At 36.9% G+C, this 16625-nt stretch overlaps 1 protein-coding gene across 1 annotated transcript in view; it reads right to left on the minus strand.

Moving 5' to 3' along the window:
* LOC126092654 (neuropeptide FF receptor 1-like) overlaps positions 1–16625 on the minus strand; it is a 740126-nt gene that overhangs the window by 293288 nt on the left and 430213 nt on the right. The gene's annotated exons all lie outside the window — the stretch shown is intronic.

Here is a 16625-nt window from a genome sequence, read left to right on the forward strand (position 1 = left end):
CACTGCTGACGTTATCGATTGAATTGTTTAACCACATGATATTTGTGTAAACTATTATGTAAAGTCATATGTATGAAAGAATTTGTATTCCTTACTGTATTTTATATATTAGGCTATTGTAAGGTCAGTGCAAAGCCAAAATTTTATCTAGTTATACGATATTTACGTATTAATATTATCTTTTATTTTTGTCTGTATTTTTTTTGACGAATTTGGTGGTATTTTCACCACCAATGCTGGCAAAAATACCATCAAATTCTAGCCCGTGGAGGAAGGGCATACGAAAGGTGGCTACACTGAGCCACAGCACCAGAGATCGCGCCAGAGAGTATTGTTCCGCCGCCTCCACTGGCAGTGATTATTGAGACGTAGCGGCAAGCAGTTCTTGCCGAGAAGTTGTGGTGGACACTGCTTGTCGCTGAAGTTGGAGTGAGATGGGGTAGTAGTGAGTGTTTGTTCCATGTTTTATGCAGCTATTTGATGGGAGAGATAGCAGATGTTATTCTAATGGAGACATTGTAATGATCAGAGTGCATTTCGTCAATATAAATTAAGGTAACAAACTACTTTTATTTTTCTCTCTCATTATTTCAGTGACCTAAATAATGCATCATTACAGGTTCAGTCAACAAAGCATCTGGCTTGTGTTCTTGTATTAGAGTGTAATTTTGGTTTTCTTGCACAATTATAGTATTTGTAATTTTCTTTTATCACGTCAGTATAACTGCTATTTAAAAATTCTTGTCTTGTTGAAGAAGAACCGTGCCAGATGTGCGTTGAGTCATACTACCACATACAGAACAGCTACACTTGTGCTTTGTTGGTTTCGTAGGTTTTATAGTTGCTGGGGACTTAATTAATTAACTGTGTTAACGAAAATTTTCTTACATTCTTGTTGTCATGCTAAGCAATCAGAATGCGTACTAAACCTAGTCAGGGCCAGCCGTTTACGAGACTTGCGTAATCGGACTTACAGTTACTAAAAAAAAATATATTTGCATTCTAATTTAATTAAGCCCCCATGCAAAATAAGGACGTCAATTACGAAATACGTGTGTTCCCAAAAGAGTGTGTAAGAGGTCCATGATTAAGGAATTTGTTGCTAGTGAACTCGAGCAGATGTAATTTCGATGGGTTGCTCATGCGCTGCCTGCGATTGTAAGGTGTAAGAGAATCTGAGACCAGAGAGCAGTGTTGTCAGCAGTAGGAACTGTGTAGTAGTAGTAGTAAGTTGTTGCTAGCGAGCAGTCTGGTGTATCGTGTTGGCTGGGCCGGTCGTGGTGGAGCGATGGCGGAGCCTGAGCGTTGTAGTATAAGGTAAATGCAGCCTCGCGCATATGTAGTATTGTTATATCAAGTCCCATGTAAATGTTTAAAAAAAATCTCTTAATAATAATCTTTCTCATAAAAAAGTAACTTTTGACAATCATTCATTTCAATTTAAAGAATTTACTAATTTCTCCAATCCTTGGTCATCCCGATTATTGAAAGGAAAAATCAGTTGTTTCTTTTTATACATGACAAATCTATCGGGCAGCATTGCACAGAGCCTCGCCAGAAAAATTTCTTATACGAGCAGATATATACGCGTAATACGGCGACCAAATTGTGGTAAGATTTTCCAGTTTATTCAGAATGAATTTTCAGGGACATGACGCAGCACTGCTGACGTCCAAAATTTACCAGTTTATATTCATAGTCATTATTGAAAGGTTATAAGTGAGCGACAATTTTATTGAGAGGTTAGTCACATTGTATTATTGGTAGGTTACGGAATTTATCTGTTGGTAGGTTACGCTAAATGTCAATGTTATAGTATATTTTTTACTGTTGGGAGGTTTCGGAACTTTTACTGTTGAGAGGTTACACTAAATGTGAATATTATTCGTATTATTTTACTGTGGGGAGGTTACACTTGTCGACAACCGGCCAGGATCGTATTTTCGTGAATTTCTGAGAGGTAGTCAGTTATATATGTGCTCTTATTTCCTTAATATTAAATGTAGTTTCCATCTGGCGCAACGCATTTACTAATTTGTCACTCTTTCTGTCACAGATCATCGGCAATTTATTGCTCTTTGTTGTAATTGTATTTGTTCCATTTTTGCTTTGTCTTTGTTTCATTTTGTGCTTAACTTTGATTTGTGAAACTGCCGCGAAAAACTGCTAACAGTACATCGCGATGAACAATGAGTGAAAAAGCTGACTCTAATAATTAGACCGATAATACTAGCGACAGTAAGTGTAATAGTGATAATCCTCTAATTACTGATAATCAGTGCGTGCCCATCACTAGTAATGATTTTATTCCAGATGATGAACAAACACATTCAGTTATGTCCACACTTAACTTAACGGCAATTGATGACGCGGCACGATCCGTTACAATGACCGCTGTCCAGTTTGACACTCATGATTGGCAAAATTTACACAGTGAACAGACAAATGTTTCTAACGAAAGTGAACAATGTACTCAAATTATGTCAGATTTATTTGATTCCGGTGACCAACAGTGCACATCCAATTGGCAAACCTTTTCTAGAATCAGAGAATGACCAAATGGTTACACAAAACGTGACAATTGCAGATACGCCATCAAACAGCACAGAGAATAGAGTAGGTAATATTGGCATTATTCCTACAACTTCATGAATCAAACAAACAACTTAATGAAAATCTCAAGCAACAAATTAATGAAAATAATGAAAATCTCAAACAACAACTGAATGAATCGAACAAACAACTTAATGAAAGTTTCAAACAGTCGAATGAAAACCATGACAGGTCGTTGAAACAAATTAATGAAAAACTTGACACCTCTATTGAACAGCTTACTGAACAGATTACAGCCGTTGTGGAGCAATGTAATGAAACTAAAAAAAATTACGTGAGGAAATTAAGGCATGCGCTAGGAATAATAGCGAAGAGATACGCAATACACATGCTGCCGCAACTAAATTACTTGGAGATGAAATTAGTGCAGTCGCTAAACAATGTTCTGAAAACGCAACACAGTTACGCGACGAGTTTAAGTTAATGTCATCAGAACTTTCACGCACACTGGATGCGAAAGTAGACATGAAATTTTACCAACAGAACAGCCAAATTGACGAACGTTTTAATCACCACCTACAAAACAGTGAAACGCGTTACCGTAAATTTATACAGGAACAGAATAAAGTAAAGAAACAAGCCATGGAAACAATTACTGCACAGAGACAAGAAGATAACCGAAAGTTGTTTACGAAAGCAAAAACATACGTAGACAACAATATTGCTACAGTATCGGACGAAATCAAACAGTTGAACACCGCATTGCATGAAGAAATCTCCGATCTTAAAACAAAAACAGACACATACACATTAGACTTTCAGACAATGACCAACAGACTTGAAAAGTTAAAGCAGATGTTAAGAAATTAAACAAAACCACACGTAAAATGCAGAAACAAATTAATGCTTATGACAATAAAAACGGCGATCTGGAAAAAAGCACTGACTGAAAAATTTGATGAATTGGCCAGTCGTATTGACGTTATAGAAAATAACAATGACACCAAATCAGACGATACGTCACCAGTTTCGTTTAATCACACACCTGAATTCCAAAACATACAGCAAACAATCAGTGAGATAGGTTCGTCCAATAATATATTACGTAGAAAATTGTCATCTTTACAGCAAGAAGTGACAGAAATAAAAAAATGTCTCAGCCTCTAACAAGATACAGCACACGCCACTTTCCGAACATTTCTCACACTCACACAGCCAGTATAATTTAGATAATTTACAGAGAGTACGTGACTTAGAATCTGAACAGACACAGACAAATAGATTCTCATACAATCCTGAACCTGTTCAGACATTTAGAGACGATAATTTTGATTACAAGCACTTTCAATCAGTGACAAAATTTAAGGTATTCTAGAATGACAGAACACAGATTCACCCTTTTGATTGGATACAACAATTTGATTTTGAATTTTCACCGGTATCGCCAGTAACGCAGAAACTAAAATTTATTTGCAGCGCGTAAGAGACCTCAGGGGATTCATTACGCTTCGATGTATATGTGCCGAAGCGTGCACAGGGCCCTGAGCCATAGTAGTGCTATTTCATCTTTAGTTTTCGGCACTGCTGCCTTCTCTTCTACGATCCTTTATATCTATCAAAACAGCTCTTCAACTATCGAGCTATCTAGGATTAAGAATGAGTAAAGAAAACCTGACAAGTTTTACCGAAAGTGACAGTTTTCATGAGACACTCCCGAAATGACAAGAACTACCACCGTAATTTTAATAACAGACAAAATTTTAATCACTAGTATGTACAAAATTTTCAGCAAACGCAGACAGATTTTGGCAACAACGGAGGCTTTTCCCCACAACAGCAACAAAACCAGGCGGTTAGCATACCTAACCAACAATGTGGTTTGCAAAGTCAACCAAGCTTTAATGTTTCGCCTCCTACACGTGTAGCGTCGGCTCCACCAAATAGTAACGCACTGCAACAAGGAAGTCAGTACGTACAGAAAACACATAATTTCAATTCCTATCGCAACGCGCCGTATATCAATGACTATCATCACAGACGTAAAAGTAATGAGCACAATTTTCAGCAGCAGAATCAACAACAACAACAGACTATCATGAATGAACCAGACAGTAGGTATCATCCCGAAACTAATACGTCAGGAAGAAATAACAGAACAGTACAAATAGTTGAAATGCCGCAGCATCCTACCGCAAATAACAGTACGTCAGAAAGAATTTGACTAGATACAGTACAGGTTGCATCTTCCAGCAACGTAAGCAATACTTCAGATAGATAGAATCTTGTTCACGGAAATTTTATTACTTTTGACGACATCCGAGACACACTTTTGCATGAAAAACCAATTATTCAAAAAACCATTTCCCACCCTGTCATTGAAGTGAAGATTGGATCATCCACATTTTCAGCAGTAATCGTTTCTGGATCACCTATGTCAGTTATAAATGAAGAAACCTTCAACGAATGTGACAAAGACGATATTTATCCTACGTTACCATTAAGCAAAACTAAAGTAAAAGGAGCAGTATCTGGTAAAGGAATAGATGTAAAATTACAGACACACTTATCATTTAGTATTGCAGGTCATACGTTCCACTCAAATTTTTGGATTGTTCCCTTATTGACAACAGACGTTATTTCAGGTACGAGTTTTTTGGTACAACACGACGCAGTTATTGACTTTCAAAATTCCTATTTAATGTTAAAGGATGAAAATGTACAACTGGCATTAGAATTTCAGCACTCTCTACCCGCAGATGAACAGGCAATTAATCGAACTGAGGTCATTTCTACATCACGTAACACGGACTGTCATTCCACATTGTTCGCAGATACGTACGTACACAACTATAATACACCAGACGAAGCTGACTATGACGTTATGCAAATGATTTCAGATAAAGTCAAACAAAGCAGCGCAAATACAGGCGACGAACGTACAGAGCTACGCAATATTCTTTTACAGCAAGCTCCAGTTTTCGACAACATCCCTGGTACTATGTCCGGTTTCATGTATGAATTTCAAGTTAAACAGCACGACACGTTAAAAGCCAAACATTATCCCATTCCGTACATTCACAGAGAACAAGTTAAGAAATAATTGCAAGCTATGCTTGACCAAGGTATTAAGGAACCGGCATTTAGTCCGTACATAAACCCGCTCCATATTATTAAAAAAAAAGGATGGATCACTTCGCCTCGTACTTCATTCGCGTCATGTCAACGACATTATTATTAATGAAACAGATCGCCCACAGACACTAGAAGAACTTTTACAGAAATTTCATGGTACTGCTATTTATTCCACATTAGATTTGAAATCGGGATTTTGGGAAATTCAGCTCCATCCGAACTGCAGAAAGTACACAGCATTTCTCTGTTTTGGTGACTGTTATCAATTTTGCAAATTATCGTTCGGTTTAACAATTTCTTCAGCAGCATTTATTCGAGGTTTGAATAGTATACTTCCGACAGAACTTAAAGACAGAATCACAACGTATGTAGACGACATTCTTATTGCAGAAGCTGACTGTTCTGAACACAATCTGATTCTTGAACAACTGTTGCAAACTTTTCGTGCACAAGGACTCACAGTTAATCTTAGCAAATCGCACTTTGGCAAAACTTCCATAAAATGTCTTGGACATGTAATTTCAGCAGAGGGCATTGCTCCTGACCCGGAAAAACGTGAAGCTTTACGTGACATTGCTGTTCCTACGACGAAGAAACAACTACGCAGCTTTTTGGGTTTAATTAACTTTTCCGTAAATTTATTCATTACTCTGCTTTAGACACCCCTATATTATGCCAGTTGACGGGTAAAAACGCTATTTGGTCGTGGGATAGCCAAGCACAGTCTGAATTTGTCAGTATAAAACAAGCTTTGTTGAACGCACCACTTTTATCACACCCTGATCCTACCAGAAATTTTTCCATTGCCACCGACAGTTCTAACACAGCTTTAGGCGTACACATTTTTCAGGAAATTGAAGAAGACGGTAATACAGTAATTAAAAACATCGCCTTTGCAAGTCGCATTCTGTCAACTGCTGAACACAATTATTCTGTTACTGAACTTGAAACATTATGTGTTGTATGGGCATTTACCAGATTTAGGCATTTTCTTTATGGAAGACATACGACCGTTTACACAGATCACAGAGCTATACAGATTTTACTTTCCGCAAAACTTACACACGACAGGTTAAGCAGATGGAAACTTTATTTACAGGAATTTAATTTTACAATTGTTCACATTCCCGGTACACAAAATATTGTAGCAGACACACTATCCCGTTCTCTCAGCAACAATCAGCAAGACATCGCTACCAACTTCAGCAAAGCAAATTTCAGCGTCATGTATATTCAACAAGTTTCATTTGAAAATTTCATTTCATCGTCATTACGAGACATAGCACAAGAGCTGAGCAAAGACAACGTGTGGAAAGAAATTAAACACCTTTGGCAAGATAGGAATAATGTTACCATTAGGAACCATTATACTGTACGCAATAATATTCTGTTTCGCCGCTCTCACCCTGACAGCAACAACTGGTAATTATGTATTCCTGACGAACATGATAACAAATTAATTTGGTATACTCATTTAAGTTACGCACATTATGGAGCCAGAAAATGTTTTCTTATACTGAGACAGAACTGTTATTTTGCCAACATGGAGAAACGTATTCGACGAGTTTTAGCGTCATGTAAAATCTGCCAGAAAGCTAAATCAGACACGACTTTACATATTCCTCCGTTACATCCCATTGTACCTGTTAAATTGAGACACATGGCCGCTGTAGATATTTTTGAACCGATTCCCAGAACTAATAGAGGTTTTTGTTACATCTTTACCGCTGTTGAACTCACTTCGAAATTTGTTACCTTCACTCCATTACGCAAAGCTACTGCTAAATCTATTTCGAATGCATTTGTAAAACATTTTTTATTTCATGTAGGTCATGTATTGAAAGTAATTTCCGACAATGGACCATAATTTCGATCTGCGGTATGGACACGTATGTTACGAGCTAGAAACATATCTCCAATCTATATATCCAATTACCACGCTTCTTCGAACCCTTCTGAACGACTAATGAAAGAAATTGGTAAACTATGTAGAATATACTGCCATAAAATACATATTGATTGGGACACACACATACTCTCCTTCCAGGATGTAATTAACTCCATACCAAATGAATCTACTATGCTATCTCCTACTGTTATATTGAAAAATGTTGAACCACCTAACAAAATTAAAGAATTAGTATCTTTTCCTACATCTCGTCGACTACGTCACCATGAAATAATTGACATTTCGCTCAACAACATCAAACGTGCTGCAGAGCGCCGGAAACGACAGCAGAAGCAGGTTTGTACACGCCGTGACTTTCACATTGGACAGAAGATATTAGTACACACGCCTTATTTATCCAACAGAGGAAAGAGTAGATGCAGTAAATTTGAGCTTCTATACGTAGGTCCATATAGAATACGGAGCATTCCTCACCCCAATGTAGTACATGGTGAAACTTGAGAAACAGAAAAAGCAAAGGCAATCACCATGTCTCCAATATTAAACCCTTTATTAAATGAACATACTTTATGATTTATCACACTGTAATGCCATTTGCTGATATTAATATGGCCACTTATGCAATTATATTTATGTGACTACTTACTGATAATGATCGTATTTTTTCTTGGCAAGTGCCCGGCAAGGTATGGTTAGCAGGTCGCTTTTCTTGTCATTAGACGCCAGACTGTGCACATTTTCCATTTTTTGTGAATGTATGATTGTTTTCCTATCGAAAGTAGAATTTTTCTCTGTATGTACTATGAAATCTTTAAGATATAACAAACACCAGTTGACACTGAATTTTGCCTCATGATATGTCAACATCGTGACTATTTTACATTTTTTGCTACTACATTATGATACTGTGTGTACATTTTTGCACTTGAAAATTGTCTATGTTTTTGACCTAATATGTTTTCTATCATGCTATGCTGTGTGCTTAGTTATCTCAATAGAAAGAAGTTTTCATTTAATGGGTATATGATTTAAATGCTAGATATTAATCCATATTCATCAGTTTCAGAAAGAAATAAATTAAAGAAACCACAGTGGTTTACTATGAAATGGGAATTTCACCTTCGGAATGAACAAAAGAAAATGCAATAACTTGTCATGAAGAGTAAATGGGTCAGAATTAACAAGCATTAACAAGAGTATACTATACACATCGTATTATAGCAGTCTTGACTGATTATTTTTCTTTCAGAATACTAGGCGGTTATTGCAGGCTGTCAGACAGAACTACACATGTTCATTTTAGTGATGAAATATGCTAGAAGTAATAAACTCTATACTATAGGAAGTAATGAATGATAATGAATAGTTGTATGAAGTAAATGGTAATATGAATATGAATAATGAAGTGTCTGTTTTTTGCAGATGATAATAAATGATGATTAATAGCTATATGAAGAATACGGTAATATGAATAATGAAGTTTTTCATTGCAGATGATGATAATCATGAAGTTATGGTAATACAAATAATAAAGTTTTTCTTTGCAGATGATGATAATGATGGATTTCATATAATTTCTATTAGTTAAGAAATGCTATGTAGTTATTTACTGTAAGTATTTGTTGCAGTTCCTTTTGATGGTATGTCTTTGTCACAAAGTATAATGACTTAATGTTTTGGGAAAGACTGCTAGAGTACATACATATTAAGTCCACATTTCATTACCTGTTTATTAGAAGTTCACTACTTTTCAGCATAATATACATGTTTTTTTTTTTCAGGTCAATAATCCATTTTGTATTTTTTCCAGGAGAAGCTTTTCGTGATAATAATATGCTATAAACACTTAATTATGGAATCTGTTCTAGTACTTGCATTTTTTTTACCCAGTTGTGTCTGTCATTTATGAATGTGATCACATAAACTCTACTTGTTTCATAACCTTGCTACAGCTGACTCATGACGAATGACATTATTAATCCTTATTTCCAGCAATAAGTCAAAAGTAAATATTTTCATGCCCCAGCAATGCATTGCTATCACAAAAAAAGAAATTATTACTAGTCACAACCATTACCAGTATACAACTACATAATGCTACCAGTTTAAGATATATTTCTAGTCCTAAATATAATGCAAATTTTTCTGATGTATTGATTCCTTTATGTCTATGTATTAGTGGACTACAGACCTTGACTAATAGTTACACTGTCTTACATTTTAAGTATGTCTTATGTCACTTACATGATATCATATATAGTCAACAGCAGCTTGTTGCTACATGCAGTAACTCTTGTTTTGAATGATGACTTGTGAATAATACTGAATAATGTTTTGTAAATCTATATGAATACTTTATAACTGGCCAATGAGTGCCAATAATTACTGCAATTTCATGAGTTCTTAATAATATTTTGTTATACTGTATAAATGAATGCCAATAATTACTGCAATGAGATGAGTTATGAATAGTGTTTTGTAACACTCAATACTGCTACATGTTTAGTAACTGGCCAATGAATGCCACTGATTACTGTAATATGATGACTTATGCATTAATGCTATGCCATTAATTAACTCTTGCTTTGAATGATGACTTCTGAATAATGCATAAAAAATCGTTTGTAACTTGGCAATGAGTACCAATAAATACTGTAATGACATGACATATGATTCCAATGATTACTGTAATATGATGACTTATGCATAAATGCTATGTCATTAATTAACTCTTGCTTTGAATGATGACTTCTGAATAATGCAAAAAATGCTTTGTAACTGGCCAATGAGTGCCAATAGTTACTGTAATGAGATGACTTATGATGCCAATGATTACTGTAATGAGATGACTTATGGATAAATGCTATGCCTATAATTTCTGTAAATAATATTTTGTTGTACTCTATAAATGTTATGCCAATGATTACTGTAATGAGAAGACTGATGATGCCACTAATTACTGTAATTAGATGACTTATGAATAATGTTCTGTAATAATTACTGTAACGAGATGACTTATGAATAATGTTCTGTAATACTACATACATAGTACAGAAATGTTTAGTAACTAACCAATGAATGCCAATAATGATTCAAATCGGTTGATACACTAATATAATTCTGAATTATGACTAGCATAAGACTTAATGTATCCTTCACCTTCTGACCTAATTAACAGAAATTACTGCAATATCCGCATGTCCTGTCCATCCTCACGATCATGGAGCACTATGTTTGGTTTTTGCACTAATTCTACGTTGATTTAAGAGTATGGATTCTACAAGAATGTGGTGTTGACATATCAAGCTGTCCACCACCTTGAACAATGGAGATGTTATTATGGTCCTACTGTTTGGTGTACCTAATGCACTACCAAAATGCTAACATACAATATTAATGCAACATTTCAGTGTCTTGGCCACACTGATAAATACTTCACAAAGAGAACTTCAGATTGTCTCACTTGTTGTTGTGTTTCTGTAGAAAGATATGGACTTTCAGTGCAGCTACGTTCAACCTACTGTGCTACAAGCATAATGCAATCCTTCCCATTCCTTTCCTAGTTCTTGTAAAATGGTAAAAATTTGTACAGTGCGTTTAAATTCTTGTAAAATGATAAAGACATATACAGTGCGTGTGCACTTCATTTCATTTGTTAATAAGATCAGTTGTCCTACATATGCTAAAGACTTCTACAGTGCGTGTGCACTTTATTTCACTCCTTAATATGTTTAACTGTTGTAAAAGTGCTAAAGACTTTTACAGTGTGTGTGCACTTTATTTCTTTTATTAATGTGATCAGTTCATGCACTTATCAATAATGTATATACTTCTGTGACTGTAGACTTAGTAACTAAATAGATTATAGAAACATTTGTTGCTCATGGCAAGCCCAATTGACCCACCATCGCTGCCAAATTTTTGCCCCCCCCCCAGTGGGGGGTTATGTAAGAGGTCCATGATTAAGGAATTTATTGCTAGCGCACTCGAGCAGATGTAATTCGATGGATTGCTCATGCGCTGCCTGCAATATGTAAGGTGTAAGAGAATCTGAGACCAGAGAGCAGTGTTGTCAGCAGTAGGAACTGTGTAGCAGTAGGAGTAAGTTGTTGCAAGCGAACAGTCTGGTGTATCTTGTTGGCTGGGCCGGTCGTGGTGGAGCGATGGCGGAGCCTGAGCGTTGTAGTATAAGGTAAATGCAGCCTCGCGCATATGTAGTATTGTTACATCAAGTGCCATGTAAATGTTTAAAAAATCTCTTAATAATAATCTTTCTCATAAAAAAGTAATTTTTGACAATCATTCATTTCAATTTAAAGAATTTACTAATTTTTCCAATCCTTTGTCATCCCGATTATTGAAAGGAAACATCAGTTGTTTCTTTTTATACATGACAAATCTATCGGGCAGCATTGCACAGAGCTGCGCCAGAAAAATTTCTTATACGAGCAGATATATACGCGTTATACGGCGACCTAATTGAGGTAAGATTTTTCAGTTTATTCAGAATGAATTTTCAGGGACATGACGCAGCACTGCTGACGTCCAAAATTTACCAGTTTATATTCATAGTCATTATTGAAAGGTTATAAGTGAGCGACAATTTTATTGAGAGGTTAGTCACATTGTATTATTGGTAGGTTACGGAATTTATCTGTTGGTAGGTTACGCTAAATGTCAATGTTATGGTTATATTTTTTACTGTTGGGAGGTTTCGGAACTTTTACTGTTGAGAGTTTACACTAAATGTGAATATTATTCATATTATTTTGCTGTGGAGAGTTTACAAGTGCGATGGGGAATTATGCGTATCCCTACGTCTTCTTGCGGACAAGTGACACTCACAACGAAAAGTTATTAATGTAGTAAGAAACTAATAGGATGAAATAATATATTGGCTATAAAAGTACAGATATTATGCGTTTTTTTTCACCTGGTTTGCTAAATCGAGAGAGACAACATGCATCTTCAGCATGGATCGGTAATCGAAGCCATTTCGTGAAAGTCAATGTCTGCCACGACGTGGCAATAGATATTCCATGGATCACCATTCTGCGCCGGATATTCACAGACCATTGTACCTCCATGGCGCTGACTTCCCGAATATTATTATATTAACAACTGAAGCTTGTTCCAAGAGAAGGAAGATAAATTTTAAAAATCAATACGACTACTCTTATTTACGAACGAACTAACGTAGATATGACTTGCCTGACGTTGTAACGAAGAAGAAAATTTATAAATTATTGCGAACTCATAATTAGTACGGAAAGTTATTTATAAAAACGTGGAGCAGAAGAAATATAAATTCTAGATTTTAAAGTATTTATGTCTGATCTTGAGAAGAAGCCCTAGGGAACAACGGTTACACAATTGGACGGAATAAGCCAACACCACGCATGAGTGAATTCCTTAACATATCCTATAAGGACAGAAGTATTGATTATTTAACATTATGTACATAGGTGTACTAGAATCTACAACTACATGCAAGTGCCAAATATATACCAATGTTTCCAGAATGAGATTTTCACTCTGCAGCGGAGTGTGCGCTGATATGAAACTTCCTGGCAGATTAAAACTGTGTGCCCGACCGAGACTCGAACTCGGGACCTTTGCCTTTCGCGGGCAAGTGTTCTACCAACTGAGCTACCGAAGCACGACTCACGCCCGGTGAGTACCGGGCGTGAGTCGTGCTTCGGTAGCTCAGTTGGTAGAGCACTTGCCCGCGAAAGGCAAAGGTCCCGAGTTCGAGTCTCGGTCGGGCACACAGTTTTAATCTGCCAGGAAGTTTCATATACCAATGTCTTGAATATTACAGCAAACAGGAAAAAGGATAATTTCAGATTATCTGGCGCATAAATTCCATTCAGACGCTCCAGAAATGAGATGTGGGCTTGCTACGAATAGATTAATATACTTTTCGTAGAACTCTGTACTTTATTATTACAAACTACCACATCCATAAAGTTCACAACCCTTTCCATATAAACTTGCCAAAATTTTTAAATGCATTGATAGCAAACACTACTCTTAACAAGTCCATCTCGTTATTATAGCACTCAGTGACTTTACCACAACTAAGAATAGCTCTCTGCCGCATTTCATACCAATATTCTACCAAAGAAAATAACGTATCAAAGATAATTTCCAGTGACACTCTCTGGAGCAGTATTTGAAAGGTAGCAGTCAACAAACCAGCAATTTGGTTGCTCCATAGGCCCTAAACATCAGAGACTAATTTCTGCTGCTGGATGTATCGCACATAAATAAAGTTTGAGACTTTCTTACATAATCCCATACAATATGTCGGGAAGCATTTCGAACTGTAGATGAAGCGCAACAGTCAACATCCTGTAGCGAAGCTAACCCGCACAAGTACAGAGAGTGAATTATTAACTTTTCTCCCATTCGCTCCGTCAAGGTTAGTCCACCACAGTACCTTAGCGTATGACACCAGCCGCTAACAAATGCGAAATACACTTACGTATATCTTAAACGTTTAAATATCAGTTCAAAACTTTTTCAGATTATGTAATATTAGGAAAATGTTACATATTATAAATCTCAATGTGAACCACTAAATATTTGCTTAAAAAAACAGTTTTTGTAAAACTTTAATAGGCAAACGTATGGGAAACGTTTCCATGAAGATACCTAATCTACAGGGCTAATACAAATGAGTGAAGCGATTTCATAAATTCACTGTAGCTCCATTCATTGACATATGGTCACGACACACTACAGATACGTAGAAAAACTCATAAAGTTTTGATCGGCTGAAGCCGCACTTCAGGTTTCTGCCGCCAGAGCGCTCGAGAACGCAGTGAGACAAAATGGTGACAGGAGCCGAGATAGCGTATGTCGTGCTTGAAATGCACTCACATCAGTCAGTTATAACAGTGCAACGACACTTCAGGACGAAGTTCAACAAAGATCCACCAACTGCTAACTCCATTCGGCGATGGTATGCGCAGTTTAAAGCTTCTGGATGCCTCTGTAAGGGGATATCAAAGGGTCGGCCTGCAGTGAGCGAAGAAACGGTTGAACGGGTGCGGGCAAGTTTCACGCGTAGCCCGCGGAAATCGACGAATAAAGCAAGCAGGGAGCTAAACGTACCACAGCCGACGGTTTGGAACATCTTACGGAAAAGGCTAAAGCAGAAGCCTTACCGTTGTCAGTCATACGAGCATGTGGTACGCTCCGTTGTGAACCTATTCACATCAGTTAAGCCTGCGATTGCCTTGGAAATGGCTCAAAGTATCTTTTCCGCTAAATGGTATATCGAATATAGCTAGTGAAATTGCGCAAAAGTGAGCCTAATGGGATTATGAATTCTTTGTGAGCAGTCCGGTATTTTATATAGAAATCTTTGTGGCAAGTGTTAGACGTTATTCTCCACGTTACAGGCGTGCCATTAACTTCGCGCAGATGGGACCAAACAGTAGAAATCGTCTCTCTGCGGTTTCGATTGCTGAGTGCGATACGAAACATTAATTATTTGAAGAACCAATTCGTTGCGCATGTGAACATTAGTTGCAATATAATACACTGTATCGTCATACTACAGTAGACTTTTATTTATCGCTGCGGTTGCTGACTCTCTTACAGTTTTCTTAGTTATAAAATTTTATTTCAGTTTAGGCGAGATGAGAAATGGATCTGTGGAATGAAGATATGGACAGTACGTTCTCCGTTGCTTTCTGACGGTCGGCACAAATTGTTTTCACGCCCGCGTAAAAGCCTATGGTATCCAAAACCATCGCACAAGGCTCACAAACATTTGAACTTACAGAACTAGAGAACAAACACGCAATATTATTACCCGCAGCACCACGATCCCCGCATCCTGAATGCTTCACTGGGTCTAATCAAGAATGAATGTCGATACTGTGTACCGATACACAATACAAAATATAAAATCGTGCGACAGCAGGTCAGACACAAAAAACAAAGTACAATGAAAATTGTAAAACAACCTCTGAAAATGCTCTTGAAATTAGCTGTAATAACGGAAATTTATAATCAAATTAAATAATAATGATACAAATCGTATAAGATAACGGTATACGATCTTTTGGCAGTTAATTGTTCATTTACTCGCTGGCGAAAGAAACTACAAAGACTATCCTTATTATTTACTTTCTCTTCCAGTCTCGAAGCTAACGCACGCTACGGCGGCCATTCGGCATTGTACGTTGTAAATTTTAAATAATATATGGTTATTTATGCTGATTGTGCATTTTCCCTTTCATGTACATAGTGACCTTCATGCAGAAGTAGAAATATTATTTGTAAGGTTTCCAGCACGCGGGATAAACAACGAGAATGGTCCAACAGTCGACCATTCTTGGCAGATATCTTGCGTAGAAATATTTCATTATAATTTCATTGCGTTCCGTTATCAACGTACGCTGTAAAAGACACGCACCATAATTAATAAGGAAAAGAAGGTAAATATCTTAATTGATTTCGTATGAAGGTAAAAAGTAGGAACATTCAGTTCAGATATTGGAGGCTTCTCGGAAAGACGAAGATTATTACGTTTAAAAAAGGGACATACTTTCTTTTATGAAAAGATTTCTTTTAATTAAATTTCACTACAGTAAAGATATCCTACAGCAGTAAGTGATAACAGGAAATACTATCCCTGAGATTGTGTTTACTTTTTTGTCAGTATAGCCACTCCACGTAGTCATGAGTTTCCAACAAATTCTAAAGGCGCCTCACGCAATCCTATTTTATCAAGGCTGTGAGTCGCACGCTGTTAAATAACCAGAGCTTAGAGAACAGTTCTACGAAAATTTTGGTTCCGGTCCCCCATATTATCATGAGTGTTTCTTGTGTCCGCTCTGCCACACAAGTGCCCTATTCACGCTGCTGTCTGGAGTAAATATCAGTAAAATCAGGCGGTCTTTTCATCACATTCGTTGAGTACACCGTAAGTGTACTTGAGACGGTGTCCGGACCGGGGCGGTAGCGGTACAACTGGATACGGTAGGCCTGGAGAAAAGTGTGGACACTCTGCTTC

Source organism: Schistocerca cancellata, chromosome 7 (assembly GCF_023864275.1).
Source record: "Schistocerca cancellata isolate TAMUIC-IGC-003103 chromosome 7, iqSchCanc2.1, whole genome shotgun sequence".
Classification (NCBI taxonomy): Eukaryota; Metazoa; Arthropoda; class Insecta; order Orthoptera; family Acrididae; genus Schistocerca; species Schistocerca cancellata.